A 13,942-nucleotide genomic window follows, 5' to 3' on the forward strand; every position below is an offset into this window, starting at 1 on the left:
CAGCAGCTCTTACATAACTGAAAGCTCCGTAACTGAAAGCTCCGTGGACCTGCTGGTGAGGGGAGAGTAGAAGTGAGTGAACTAAGGGATGGGCTTGGAGGAAGGAAAAGGAACTCGGGAGGAGTCCAACCAGAGAAGCTGTGACCACGTCCGAGGCAAGTTTAATGGGATGGGGGTTGAAGAAGTGGAGCTTAGGGCCATAAAGGGAAATCTGAGAGAAAGGAATGCTCATATTTTGTAAGTTTTGCATTTCGCAGTAAGTTTATGGGTTCAGCAAACACAGTTCCTATGCTGAGGGCTCCAGGGACAATAAATGCCGGCCCTCTGAGCACGGGCGAGCAAGACCGAACTGGCCGTCTTTAAGGTATACTGCACTATAATAGGGACTTTATTTTGATTCGTAAAATGTTAATTTTTACATTTTCAGATATATGAACCAGACTAACTTTATAAATTATGAAAAAATGAAACGAACTTAAAATAACATGAATTTTATCAACATAGAACAATCAATGTCACAGGCAATTTTTTAGGGCTACATCTTTTGAGCGTGAAGTCCAAGGTTAAAAGTCTCTCACTGTGTCTCAGAGGGTGTCTGCATAGGGCTTACACAGGACCCAGCAACCTGGGCTGCTCCACTCAAAACTCACTCTCTAATTTAAGAGTGGCACGCCTCCCCGGGGACACAGAGGACCTCTGTCTCCTCTTTGGAGATGCCTGGAGATGCTTTCCAGCCCAGGATGGAGCAGTGACAGTGTTGGCCCCGACCAAGAGCGACTCCGTGGGATTAAGCAAGGTGTTTAGCTCTGGAATCTGGAGCCGTCTTCTGAACACACCCAGACCTTGTACATCCGGTGCTGATCCTCCCGGGCAACCTTTCGTCTACCCTGATTCTTTCAAGGATGCATGAGGTAGACTCTGGTAACCGACCAGTGGGAGTGAAAACTGGTCAAATGAATCCGAGGGGAAGATCCATTGCCCATGTGCACGGGCATGCATGCCACCCCCAGCTCTACATGTGAACCATACACCATGCACACGTGCAGAGGGTTCTACCTGTCAGCCATACACCATGCACACGTGCAGAGGGTTCTACCTGTCAGCCATACACCATGCACACGAGCAGAGGGTTTGAAGGTGGATCCAATCCAGTGGAGGGTGGATCCGGGTTTTGGGGTTCAGTGCAGCATTTTGGTATTGTAATCAGGCCTATCACCTCTCTTTCAGGACTTTGAAAAATGCAACGAAGCGAATCGTGCAAGCTCCTGCATGGCCGCTGCAAGACCCATCTGTATTTGGCCGAGCAATCTTCAAGAAGGAGAGATATGGCCTTCCCTGAAAAGGCTGTCCTCTGGAGGTCTCTCGGCTTCTCCAAAATCAGCCTGGCCCACCGGCAGATTTGCCTGCCTTCGCTGGAGAGATGCTGGACTGGACTCAGCGTGGTCTCCACCTGTTTACTGGTCAGGGGCGCCGGGCGGGAGCCTGTGTGAGCGGGTGAGCGTTAGGGGGGTGAAATAACACACAAGCACTTTGTGGGAGTAACCACTGCTGGAATCCTCGCTGCACCCACCGTGAGGCTGTAAAACTGCACTTGGGCTTGGTGGAGATGGGTGTCACGTGCAGTCATCCGGGACCCCCATTGCCACTGTGTGTGTGGCAGTGCTGGCAGTGCTGTAGTTGGCGGGCCCAGGCTAAGGCAGAGTTTACAGGGCAGGAAAACTCTTTTCTCTCCGGCGGGGGAAACAGAGAAAAAATGCCACAACTTAAAAAAGAATTTACCAAAAGTGAGATGGAGATTTTAAGTAAACTTTTTTTTCAGGTAGATCCTGGGAGGGTGGGAGTGGGGATGGGGGGAAGATGTCAGTTCAGTGTCTCAGTGTCCTGCTACCAGAAAACCCAACGAAATACTACATCGTCCCAGAACGATTCTGGAGACAAAATTCAATCCACAGACATCGCTAGGCACCTTGTATGTGCCTGGAAATGTCCTGAGTTTCTGGGGATAAAAGGGAGAATTGGGCATGATCCTTTCCCTCGAGGAGTTTAGATTTGGGTAATTTTCGGATGAAGATTCTGCAAGAGAATATGACAAAATGGTTATTTCTTAATATTATTTTTAACTTAAAATTTATATATTGATTAACTGGTTGATTTTAGAGAGAAAGGAAAAGAGAGAGAGAAACATCAATTTGTTGTTCCACATATTTATACATTCTTTCATTGGTTGATTCTTTTATGTGCCCTGAGCGAGGATCGAACCCACAACCTTGGTGTATCAGGACGATGCTCAAACCAACTGAGCTACCCAGCTAGGGCTGTTTTTAACTTTTTAGAAAATAGCAGGACACTGTAGCTGAATAGCCTTGATGGCTCTGCCGCAAGTGGAGATTTCGGCTCCTCTTTGGGAGTAGATGTGCTCTAATTGGCCTCTGATTATCCTAGAGAAGCTGGTCCTGCTCTCTAATGAGGATGGACGACCCCGCATCACTTCCGGACTGTCCCCCGTCTCCCTGGCTCTCCGCCTGTTCCCTCCGCTGACCCAACCGCACCTTGTGAGGGTCCCATCCCTTCTCACTCTACAGGCTTGACCTTGGGCACTGCGGCCTTCCCCAGGGCTCGTACACTCTCCCAACCTGCCAGTCATTTCTCAGTCCGTGTCTCTGGGTCCAGCCCTGCTCTGAACACTAGCTGCCTGTGTTCTCCCCAGAGTCTTCCCAAATGCACCCTCCAGTCTGCTCTCCACCCTCTGGCCAGATGGGGGCGTAAAACCCCTCAGAGGGTTCTCATTGTCCTAAGGGTAAAATCCAAAATTCTTAACATGCCTGCAAGAGCAGGCTTGACTGGCGCTCTTTTGCTTCCTTGGCCTCCTCTCGCCACTTTGTTCCTATGCCTTTCCTCTTCTAGCAAAATGTGAATGTTCATCTTTACTGTAGACAGAGCTGCATCCCCACAGTGATTTTTTACTTAATGGATTTCGCCCAAGATTGAGGTCAAGGAGAAACTTTCTCTCTCTTGCTAGACCCCGATCGAAGTACAGCCTGGACTCTGTGGAGAGGACACACCGGTTCCCTGTATGGGGCTCGGGGTAAGGAGAGGGACACCCTGGAGGGAGCCCTATAGATGGTTTTGCATTTTAGGGACCATTATTTAGTTTTATTTTTTTAAAAATGAGTTTTTATTGATTTCAGAGAGGAAGGGAGAGGGAGAGATAGAAACATCAATGATGAGAGTCACTGATCGGCTGCCTCCTGCACGCCCCCTACTGGGGACTGAGCCTGCAAGCCGGGCACGTGCCCTGACCAGGAACCAACCTCCATCTCCTGGTTCATGGGTCAACGTTCAACCACTGAGCCACGCCGGCTGGGCCCATTATTTAGTTTTACCTTTTTTCTTTTCCCCTCCATAATTTCCTTCCGTTTCCCAAGCCTTCTGTTAAGTCTTGTTGCCCCTCACAGCTTGGCCATAGGGTGCTGGCAGGAACTGGATACGAAGAGGAGTCCATGACTTCACTTGCGCAAAGCTGTTGGGGGACATGCCAAGAGACAACTTGTAGTAGAAGGAGTGGGAGTCGGGCACAAAATGGCCAGCTGAGGGTCAGTGCCAGCAAGGAGAGATTTGCAGAAACGGTCGTATTCATTTGGAACATGCAGGTATATTTTGGGAGGGGAACCTGGACAGTGCCTGGAGTTTCTGAGTGACATGGTCTGCCGTTCTCAACTCACTGAGGTCTCTCCAAATGCATCCTTTCTGTTTTTCTCTGTAAAAATGGATCGGGGCCCCTTATGTAGTTTCCTTCGCCAGCTCGCTGCTGTAAGCTTCGTCAGTAGGGGGTGTGGGGGAAATAGGGAAGGAAGACAGGGCTCTGCCTGCTGGTCACCATGCTCGGACTTGGCTGGTTTCTCCAGCACCAGAATCCTGCCTTGCAGGGCAGCCAGCAGCACTGTGGCCACCAGCTTCTCTGGACACCTACTTGCTCCCAACCGACACCTCCCTGTGAGCAGCTTTCCCCACTCACTAGCGGGTAGATTATCAGCAAGTTTCAGAGGGTGGATTTCCAGCAAGTCCCACTGGCATGATACCACAATGACTTTTCTAGCATTTAATGAGCCATGGCCATGCGGTCCCCAGCAGGGTCTGTGGCTCAGCCTGGGGGAGGGGGATTCTGATCCTTGGGTGCTGCAGCTCAGCCCTAGGGGTAGTGGCTGCTCTTTAAACCCTTATATCTGATTTTACTATTTTCTTTTGAGTTCTCTTTACTTCTTACTAGTCAATCCGTCATTGCTCCAAATCCCATTTTATATTAAACGTTCACTGTTTAATTGCTGTGTGGTTTCTCTCTCCTGATTGGACCTTGGTTGATACACATGGGATGGGAGACTCAGGCTCTGATTTTTTGGCTGTCAGGGGAACATGTCCCTGGGAGCCTGGGGAGCTGGAGACATTTGGGCTATAAGTATTTTTCCAGGTTTGTGCAATGAACATATTACCTGTATATGAAGTAAGAAAAAAATCATTTTAAAAGTGTGAAAAAATGCAATACAAGGAGCATAGTGAACACTTACAAAAAAGCCCCCAGTGCGGTAGGTCTGTGGCAGAAGTAAGCAGCTTGCTAAGGGGAGAGCTACGTGGAGGTGATGCTGGAGTTGAGTATCGAAGGGGCGTGGAGCGGGGGGTGTTTCCCAGGGGAGCCTGTTGCACCTGTGGAGGGCCCGGGGAGGCCCTGCAGCTGGAAGGGGCCGGTCACCAGCTCCCTCAGCGCACAGGCCGGGGCCACGGGAGGTGGAGAGCCAGGTCTGTCTGCTCACAGCAAACCCCGGGCCTTCCTTTAAAATCCACCTGTGGGAAGGTTGATGCCCTTGGCCTTTACACCGTCGGCAGCTGGAACAGCCTCCCTCGCGGATTTCCAGTCACCTCCAGCTCTCTCAGAGCTTACCTGGCCCAGGACCCCGGCTGCTGTGCTCCGAGATGCACTCCCCGCCTCGCTGCCCCCTCCGTGACTGGGAGAGACGCGGGCAGGAGGGCAGGAGGGCAGGAGGGTTCCCAGGAGGACCGGGGCCCCGGTGCGGGAGCTTTGGACGCGGGGCTCACCGGCGATCTCCCTTGGGCGAGGAGCCGGCTAGGCCGCCTGCCTGCCTCCCTCCTTCCCTGGGGTCTGCCGTGCATGACGCCTGGCCCTGGCCCAGGCGCTCTGGGCTCCCCTCCCGCCGCCCCGAAGAAAATCCCCGACACCCAGGCCCGTCCTGGCGCCCACTTCCCGCAGGAGCCGCGGGCGCCCGCATCCGCCCGCCCGCCCTGCCTCCCCCCGCCTCTCCGGGGGCAGCCGCGAGGACGCGCGCTCCTGCTCTCCAGCCCCCCCAGGTGGCTCCGCTGGGCCCGCGGCCCCTGCGCCCGGCGAGTCCGAATTCTCAGAACCCCGTCTCCGCCGAGCGTCGCCCGCCTCCCCGCGGGCCAAGGGCTCCCCCGCTCCTGCCGGCCGCGCCGAGGGGCCGTCGCCGCCGCGGGCGCCCCGGGGAGGGACCCGGACCCGCCTCGCGTCGCGTCCCCGGAGGCGGCGGGCTCCCGGCCGTGCTCGTTGGGAATGTCCCGCGGAAAACGCGGGCGCGGGCCCGGCCCCGGGGCGCGGCAGCGGAGACGGGGGTCCGGCCTGGCGCGCGGCGGGGACGGGGAGGGCGGGGGCTGGGAGGCGGGGGCGGGGTGCAGGGGCGGGGCGAGCGGCCGGGAGCGAGGTGGGGCCACTCGCGGGCCTGGACGCCGAGCGCTGGGCGAGGGGCAGAGTGGCCGCGGTCGCCCGAGAGCCCCGTCGGCGCCGGAGAACCAAGTGACCCCGGCGCCCGGTGCCCGGCGCTGGAGCCAAGGTAGGGGGCGCGGGGCGCAGGGCGCAGGGCGCGGGCGCGGGGCGGGCCCCAGACGTGCCCGGAGCGGGCGCTGCTCCCGCGGCGGCGGCCTCCCTGCGGGCGGGCGGGCGCGGCGCCGGCCGGGGCGCGGGGCGCGGGGCGCGGGGCGCGGGTCCCACCTCCTCTCCGCTTTGTTCCCCGCGCTCCCCCCTTCCCGGGAGGTGCGCCGCGGGTCCCGGCTGCGGGGCGCAGAGCCGGCACGGGCCCCGCGGAGGGTGGCGGCGCCCGGCGCCCGGCCCTTGGGGCGCCCCGGTCCCCAGCCCGCGCGTCACCCCGGCGCTGCCCGGCCTCCCGTGCCCGTGGGTCCGCGCCCCAGGCCAGGCCGTCGTGGGCGCGGGGGCGCCGCGCGCCGGGGAGGTGCTGGGCGGCGGCGCAACTTTCCGAGCCCGGGAGAAGCCCCCCGGCCGCCCGCCGCCGTCCCGCGGGGCCCCGCCGCTGCGGGGGGCGGGCGAGGGGCCCGGTTTCTGGGAAAGCCGACGCGGTGTTCCCGGGGGACCCTGTGTACCGAGAACTGCTCGGGAGGAGAAGAGCCGGGTCCTCCCGCGCTGCCCCGCCCCGGGAGGCGCGGGCGCGTCGTCGCCGGGACGCGGCGAAGCCGGGTGTGGACCGGCCCCCAGGCCCCTTCCTTTGGAAACAGCCAACGGGGGACCTGACCGAGTGGGGGAGGGGGCTCGGCCCGCAGGGTAGTTCCGTGCAGGGGACGCTGCGCGCATTTCCCCGGGGGCGGCTCTGCTGCCGATTTAGCCGCCTGGGTAGCCCTGCGCCCTGGGACTGCCTTACTCGCCACGCGGAGGGGAGATTGGGGTTCTCCTGCCTCGAACGCTGCTGACAATTATCCTAACGGGTCGCACCTGGCTATCTCCGGTCCCCTCTCCAATAGACTTAAGCCACAGTGTGTCTAAAAAAGTGTTTTCAATAGTAAGGCTTCCAAGCTGCTTACAGGTGCAGACCATATGCCCTAAGTATCTCAGGCCTAGGCTCTGACGAAAGAGCGTCAGTTCCTGGGCTTATAATTTGAGCATAACCAGTAAAACTTGTGCATATGCACACTTTAGGGATATTTCCTGATATTCTTTGAGGCGTTTACTTTCTAAAAATGCAGTGTCAAGATTGGCTTGGGCCTAAAAGCAAACCGCTTGTCCATTGAATTTTACCTGCTCAGCTTATAGGATAAGACTTGTTGCTTTAGGGCACCAGAGACTTTTGTGATTGGTAAGTATGAAAAATATGGCCGGGCACACTTGAGGAAGAGTGATTGTTTACGAAAGAAGCCCCTAACCCTCAGGTTTCAACACTTGAACATGCCATGTAAGCCACTCCCTAATCTGGGCTCCTCCTGCCTTTCCAGTCTCATTTCCTGACTGTTCCCAGGTCTCCCTCCCCCACCCCCCATCCCCACCCCACCCATCTGCACAGGCCCAGGCCCTGCCAGACCCATCAAACTACTTCCAAGTTGTCATTTCCAGACCACTATCTGGAATGAATGAACATTCTGCTTATACTGTTCCTACCCCACTCGCCCATCTGCTGATTACTCACACATCCTTCATCCGCCAGTCAAATACCTTCTCGAGGAGGCTTGCTTTCCCCAGTATCTCTGGACCGTTAAGCTCTTTCTTCTCTAGCAGTCATCACCTTTTCCAGAACACGATTGTTTTTTTACACAGCTGGCCAGGCCATCTTGTACAGTTGTGCAGCCTTTCACTGCACAAGGTCATCCTGTCCAGTGGAAAAGTGGAGGCGGAAATCCAATTTGCACTTTGTTTGCCAAGTCCCTGGTGCACTCCTCTCCTCTCCACTGGCAGGGGGCGCCTTTTGTAATTCACCCAAAGGCACAGCTGGTGGTGATCCTGCCTCTCCCCACTAAGGTACTCAGCACCCATCGCACACTGACAGAGTAGAAACTCCTGTAAGGCTCCTTGAACGAGTGAGAAAAGAAAGGATTGTTTCTACAGGACTCGAGAAAGGCAAGAGTTTGGAGGCAGAGTTCTCCTGTGTCAGTGTAGAGGAGCGTGCTTCGGTTTGCTCGGTCTTATGCTGGCAGATCAAGTGATTCTTAGATGTCTTCTTGATTATAGGGGAGAAGCTGGGCGTGTGAATCCACAGGTGGGCATCAGAGGTGGGCGCCAACCGGTCGTGGGCCTGCTTCACTGGTTAGGTCAGGGCACAGGTTTACAAGCCTAATCATGATTTGCTGGGGAGCTAAGGGTGCAAGAATCTTGAAAGTAAGGCCATAAAGAGCTTTGCGCATTAACATGTGCTAATAAATTGGATCGAAGTGCCATGTCATATACATGAACTTCAGTCATCCTTAAGTGGCATTTCACAGAATTAAATAAGAAAATGGGAAAGGAAGGCTTTGAGCGATTTATTTAGGTTCTCCAATAAGGTCAGCATTCACGATCACAAGTCACATGTTAAAACTCAGTCTTCACATTGGGGCAATTTGCAAGCTCAACTGGCTGCAAGGTTCTTACAAATGCTCCAAATTTGTATGTAGTTAAACACATCTAACCATTTGTGGGGCAATCTGGAGATACCTTTTAAAGCTACAATCAACATATGGGTCATCCCACAAAAATGTATAAAATTGTGATATAAAATAACATACTTGTAAATGTCAAAGAACTTGCCAGTTATATGAAATCCTGGAATATCTAGGATTTATAACATATGCTAATTTTAAAGAGCATGCCAGCTGTCCCACATTATGGGAAAGGAAACTTAGGACCAGAGGCTTGTCAAGGGTCACAGAGGTTATGTAGGGGCACAGCCAGGACGAGCTCTCAGATCTCCTGGCTCTTAATCCATTGCTCTGTATATTCAAGTACTTGTAAGAACAGTCGCCCGTGTCTTCCATCCTTGGCTTCCATTGGGAAATCTTGAAGGTATAGACTATAATTTCTCAGGGAAAGGGAAGATTCTTAGCATCACACACAATGCCCTGTGTGAAGTAGGCATGTGATAACTATTTGCTGAATGCAGGAATGCATGAATAATCCAGTTGATAGCTTACTTATTTAAAGTAATTATTTGATAAGGCACAAACCAAAGTCCTTTGGAGTTCATTATGGTGGAATTTGGCCTCTGTGTTTGGGTTCCTTAAGTGTAATAAAAAGTATTGGATATACTTTATGGAAGAGATGGGTAGAAATTGTTTGCTTTAAAAGAAGCCAGAACTCTTCACAGTAAGGCATCACCAAAAAACTCAGGATTTAAAATCAACAGGTCTGCTCCCAAACTGGCTTTGATTCTGCAAGTCTTTTTTTTTTTTAAGTTTTTATTGATTTCAGAGAGAGGAAGGGATAGGGAGGGGGAGAGAGAGAGAGAGAGAGAGAGTTAGAAACATCAGTGATGGGAGAGTCATTGATCGGCTGCCTCCTGCACGCCCCCCACTGGGGATCGAGCCCACAACCCGGGCATGTGCCCTGACCAGGAATTGAACCGCGATCTCCTGGTTCATGGGTTGACGCTCAATCCCTGAGGCACGCCTGCCCGGTGATTCTGCAAGTCTTAAGCATCACCAGCCTCAGTTTCTTCGTGTAACCTCGTGAGTCTCAGAGTTGTCAGGAGGGTCCGAGGAGCTCACATGCGTGCAAGCTTCTGCAACCTTTGGGACAGTGAATGGCAATAAGATGAGAGTCGGACTCCGTGGCAGGAGGTGCTTGCCAGGCACCGGGCGGGTCTCTGCGTCCGTCATCCGTGTCCCCTGTAACCCTCTGAGAGAGCAGCCAGGTTTGTGGAATGAGGGAGAACCTGAAGCCCACACACCTGTCCCTCAGCATTGAACAAGGAGGTAGTGAGTCCCTAAAGGTAATGTGTCCAGTACCTTTAGTCTCTGAACTTTAGTAAGAGAACTTCAAGGGGAAAAGAAAAGCAAGTGACATCAAAGCAGATCCCTTTTGTTTTAGGCAGAGGGGCAATTTGCATTTTAGACCAGTCCCTTTTTAGATTGTGGCTAGTGGAGTGAGGAAAGCAAGACTGGCAGAAAGGTAATCAGCTGTAATGTGCAGATGTTCAGAGGCTGTGCCCGTAGAGTAGTGGGGACAGCCAAGGGGAACGGGTCCTGGACTCTAACGGAGGTGGAATGGAGGTGGCGAGTGAGAGAAGGTGGAGGGCCGGGTGGGTTATAACCAGTGAAGGATGTTCCCTGATCCCAGCAACACAGGAGAAGGTCGGGGACCTGTGGGGCCCCCTCCCCCAGTTTCACCCAGCTATGAAGTCCCATCACTGAGATGGGACCCAGGTCCGATTCCATGCTCCTTCCTCTCTTCACTGTTAGCACATCTATCATTGCGAATGAATCAAGGATTTTAATAAAAGCCTGGAATTTGAAAGCTTTTATTTTTATGAGCGAGTTCATAATTTTAAGAAGTGCCGAGTCTGAAGCCCTCCCGCAGACCAAGGCCAGCAGGTGTAGGCTGGTGCCCCCAGAGGGTCCCCACTGGCCGTGTGTAAGGTATTTCTTGTCTCGGATCCTGTCTGGCCTGGGCTCCGGCCCGCCCCTCCGCAGGCCTTCCGTCCAGCTGGAAGACCGTCTGCATTGTTTCCATTCATGAGGTTTGCAGATTGAGTGACAGAACCTGGACCGCAGCTTTCATTGTATTTTCACGGCGTCAGGTTACAAGGTGTCTTTGAAATTCGTGGCTCGACGTCTGCACGTGTCTCTTGGATGGGGTTCTCCCAGAGTTCCCATCAGGAAGGGATTCTTGGCATCGGGGACAGGATGTGAAGCTAGAATGTTGAAGATCTCCTGTCATTAGCAGTTTGGGACATGGCATAGGAAGTGAGCTTGTCAGTCGTCCCTTAAGCTGGCCAAAGGTGAGGGTTCCCCCTGCCTTTAAAGTGTGGTGATGGCTTCAGTGCACCACTGTATGTTGTCATTTCAGAATCCAAAATGGGTTTTCTCTAGTGAAGAGCATCCGGTGCCTCGGGATTTTCATCTCGAGAGGAGTGATAGCAGCGCTTTCCTCGGAGAAGATCGTTTTGAGAATTGAGAAATTAATGAATTAATTCACACCGTGTGCTCAGAGCCACGCCTGCCTCAGTGAAAGCTGTCAGGAAGGTGGCTCGTCCCTCCCAGGAAGTGCAATTTGTCTGCGCAACTTATGTAAATAAAGATGCTCAGCAGGATGGAGCTGTGGCTTAGGGGAGCAAAATACGGGCCATCTTCTTTCTTTTCTTTTATTAATTTGAGAGAGAGAGAGGAGGGAGAAGACGAGAGAGGGAGAAACATGGATGTGAGAGAGAAACACACACGATCGGTTGCCTCCCACATGCACCCCGACCGGGGATCGAACCCACAACCTGGGTATGTGCCCTGACCGGGAATCGAACCGGTGACCCTAACCCTAACCGCCCCCCCGTCCTTACCCATGGAGACTCGGGGAAACCGTCCACCCCCCTTTCTTGTGCTTCGGTCTGCGTCAGCCATAGGCAGTGGGCGACACTCAGGTGCTGGTGACTTCCCCACAGCCAGCGCCCTGCAGGCTCAGCGTGGTGCCTCAGGGACGCCCTTAAGTGGTGGTTGACGGGATGCGTGAAGTGTTCATTGACATTGTTTCTTAAAGGTAATACCCTGATTAGGAAGTTTAGTGGCCCTTTGCCAGATGTCGGACTCTTTAAATGGGCTCCCTCAATAATAAAATGCGAAACGTAAAGTTAAGTAAAGGTTTCTCCGTCGTCACCGGGTGCGAAGTGAGGCCGTGCCGTCCTGTCGGGCATCGTGGATCTGAGTTCTGGTCTGGGGCTCACCTTTGCTCACTTGGCAGCTCGGCAAGCTAGCGAGGCGCTGAGGCCTCCCGGAGGAGGGGAAGCTGTCCTGCAGCCATCCCCAGCGTCTCACCCCGGCCGAGGCGGCGTCGCCCGTGAACCTCCGTTTGGGCCTCACGCTGGGTGGTGGTGGTACAGTAATGGACGTATTTATTCCTACCGTGACGCGGGTGTAAAGAGGGTTTTATTGCGCTTTCAAATGATGCTTTCATACGTATGAACAGGAACGGAGGAAGCACACACCTGGGATACACTAAAGTGACCTCAGATACGTTGGTGCTGGTGGCATTGGAAGCTGCTGGGAACAATACCTCCTGTGTGAAGACACAGAGCCTTGGGGAACGTTTGCCAAAGCAGAAACCCAAGTATTTTCCCATTTAACCGGTCCGCCTTGAACGTTCCCTGCGGAAAATCCCAATCACTCCACGCAACCGTGGTTGTCTGGAATAGCTCTCCCTTAACAACTGTCTGTTGAACGTTTTGTCGGGCAGCACGCTGCATATCCCACGGATAACTTCATTTCATGCAATATTTAAAAGAAAATCAGAAGTCTCACTGACCGGGTCCATTCCTTATACACACATCCGGCCCCCGCGAGCTGGTCACTTTTCCCATCATCTTCTATATCAGAAAGTTGTACTGAAGAGCGCCCATTTCCTCGGCTCTCTAGGCTCACCTCAGATGTCACCCTTCTGAAGCTCTCCCTGGTCCCTCACTAACCCCCGCTTTCTCTTGAAAAGTAACAGTCCTCACCACTCAGGGCCCATCCTGGACACGGCCGTGTTGCCCAGCCAGTGGTGTGGCCCCATCCTTCCCCTCCCCCAGTTGGACTCCCTGTTAACTACATAAAAGCAGTCATTCCATAAAGTGGTTATTTGTGATGTTGTGGACACATGACTTATCAGTGCCTTTACTTTTCTCCATTCTGATAGACAACAAAGGATGAACTATTTGAAAGATACGTGCTTGGCTACATTGCTCTTGGCGTTTGTCTGGTTAGAGGTAATAATCCAGGTAGTCAGCAATCCATTTTGAACAAAGACGGGAGCCCTTGGTTTTGGGTAGAGGTTTGCCAAAAATAGTGGCGTGATCTTGAACAAAATGCGACATTCTCTCTGGGTTTCCATTTCTTAGTTTGTAACTTTGGTGGGCAGGGGCGTCACATTGGATTAAATGGCTTTTAGGGTTTCTTTCAGCTATAAAACTCAGTGATTCTATTGCAGCAATAAGACTATAAGACAGAAAAAATTTTATAAAAATTTAACATTGCTGCATTTGTGATGTGCTGTTGTGCTCCCTGGCATTTGAGCATGATTGGGTGACAGGTAACCGTCACCCAGTGCCAGTCAGGAGGGCAGGGCTGGTGAGTGTGTTGGGTCTTGATAAGTCCAGCCCGAGGAAGTAGACATTGCTAGGATCACATTATCTGTGATCTTGGGGGCTGTGGGTGGTAGGAATTTCGAGGCCTCGCACTGGGTGTCAGGGAGCTCAGCGTTGAACTCGAAGGACGGCCAAGGAAGAAACTGAAGTAAGGTCAGTGGGCCCGGCGAAGGTGGAGTGATGGAGCGCAGGCAGGTGTAGAGGTGGAAACACGGTAGCCACGGATCTGAACGCAGACCCAAGCAACCACCTTAGGCCCACAGTGGAGCTGTTACGAGAACGTTGATGAGATGATGGCATTGCCGAGTCTCAACGTGACAGGTTGTAAAGACGAGTCAGAAGAGGATTCAGAAATTATGGCCAAGTCTCCTTACCTTTTCTTACAAGTGGAGAAACTACAGCCAGCGAGGGAGTTCTCAGACTCACGTTTGCATAAATACCATTTGGAGCCTGGTAAAGTGCAGAGCCCTGGCACTCACTCCGAGATGAGGGTTCTGGAGGTCAGGGTGCATTTTATCTGGCGCACATGCTATCAAGGTGTTGCTGGTGGCTCTTTGATTGCATTTTGGGAAACTGCCCTTTAGGTGAGCCTTGCCTGTGTGGGACTGTGAGGACCTAACCATGGTAGTAAATTTGCCAGAGATGGGCAAGAGATTTGGAGGTAATCCACCTATCAATGCGCTACAATTTTCCTTAATTCGGACAACCCGTGATTTATTGTTTGACAGGACTATTTAAAAAAAATAAAAATCTGGCCCTGGCCAGGTGTCTCAGTTGGTTAGAGCATTGTCCCAATATACCAAGGTTGTGGGTTCCATCGGCGGTCAGGACACATAAGGATCAACCAATGATGCATAAATAAGTGGAATGACAGAATAATGTCCGTCTGTCTGTCC

General features: G+C 53.2%; 1 protein-coding gene and 1 long non-coding RNA gene across 3 annotated transcripts in view; one reads left to right on the forward strand and one right to left on the reverse strand.

The window, feature by feature from the left end:
• Positions 1 to 412: 412 nt before the first annotated feature.
• LOC308558237 lies at positions 413 to 4,825 on the reverse strand. Its single transcript, XR_013998972.1, has 3 exons — positions 4,563 to 4,825; positions 3,384 to 3,520; positions 413 to 2,073 (listed from the first exon to the last, which is right to left on the reverse strand). It is a non-coding gene; the product is annotated as an uncharacterized lncRNA (long non-coding RNA).
• A 920-nt stretch (positions 4,826 to 5,745) lies between these two features.
• TIAM2 (TIAM Rac1 associated GEF 2) overlaps positions 5,746 to 13,942 on the forward strand; it is a 160,031-nt gene continuing 151,834 nt past the window's right edge. For both annotated transcript variants that reach the window (XM_081139635.1, XM_081139637.1), the window contains exon 1: positions 5,746 to 5,855. The gene's annotated coding sequence lies outside the window, so the exon portion shown is untranslated. The remainder of the gene's footprint in view (positions 5,856 to 13,942) is intronic.

Source organism: Miniopterus schreibersii (genome assembly GCF_964146895.1).
Source record: "Miniopterus schreibersii genome assembly, chromosome: 6".
Lineage (NCBI taxonomy): Eukaryota > Metazoa > Chordata > Mammalia > Chiroptera > Miniopteridae > Miniopterus > Miniopterus schreibersii.